Genomic DNA, 759 nt, shown 5'->3' on the forward strand with positions numbered 1-759 from the left:
CATGCTTGCACACACAATGCACACGCACGCGCGTCCACAATGCCCACGTATCCACGCATACCCCTGCATGCACACACGATATGCAGACACTCATGCACATGCGTGCTCACACAGAACGCATGCTCATAACACACAACACACCCACACAAATGTTTCTGCACACACAGTGCATGCGAACCTGTGCACACAACACCCATGCACAGCACATGACCCTGCACATGTGCACGTGTGCATACATGCGTGCACACACATGCACATGCTCTCACACAACGCGTGCTCATAGCACAGAACACCCATGATCTTGCAGGTCTGCATGCACATGCAACACACGTGCACCTACAGAATGCTTCGGCACACACCACACATGAACATGTGCGCGCAGCACACGACCACATATAACCCCGCACGTGTGCACACGTGTATGCACATATAGCATGCAGCCTGCACATGCTTTGCACATGTGTGCACAGACGCCTGCACATGCTTTGTACACGTGTGCACGCACACCTGCACGTGCTTTGCACACGTGTGCATGCATGCCTGCACACACAGACGCACCTGCACACACACACACACACACACACACAAGCAGGTTGAACAGGCCGCGGGCCCCGTAGGGATGGGGTGACCTCTCTCGTCCCGCCCGGAACCTCACACGTCGAGGGGACGACGCTCAGGACCGATGCCCTCAGCACTGAGGTGCTGGGGCAACGCCGGGCACACGGGGTCCCCCCGTCCGCTCTCCAGGGGGCGCACCTC

Source organism: Myotis brandtii, unplaced genomic scaffold (genome assembly GCF_000412655.1).
Source record: "Myotis brandtii unplaced genomic scaffold, ASM41265v1 scaffold2049, whole genome shotgun sequence".
NCBI lineage: Eukaryota > Metazoa > Chordata > Mammalia > Chiroptera > Vespertilionidae > Myotis > Myotis brandtii.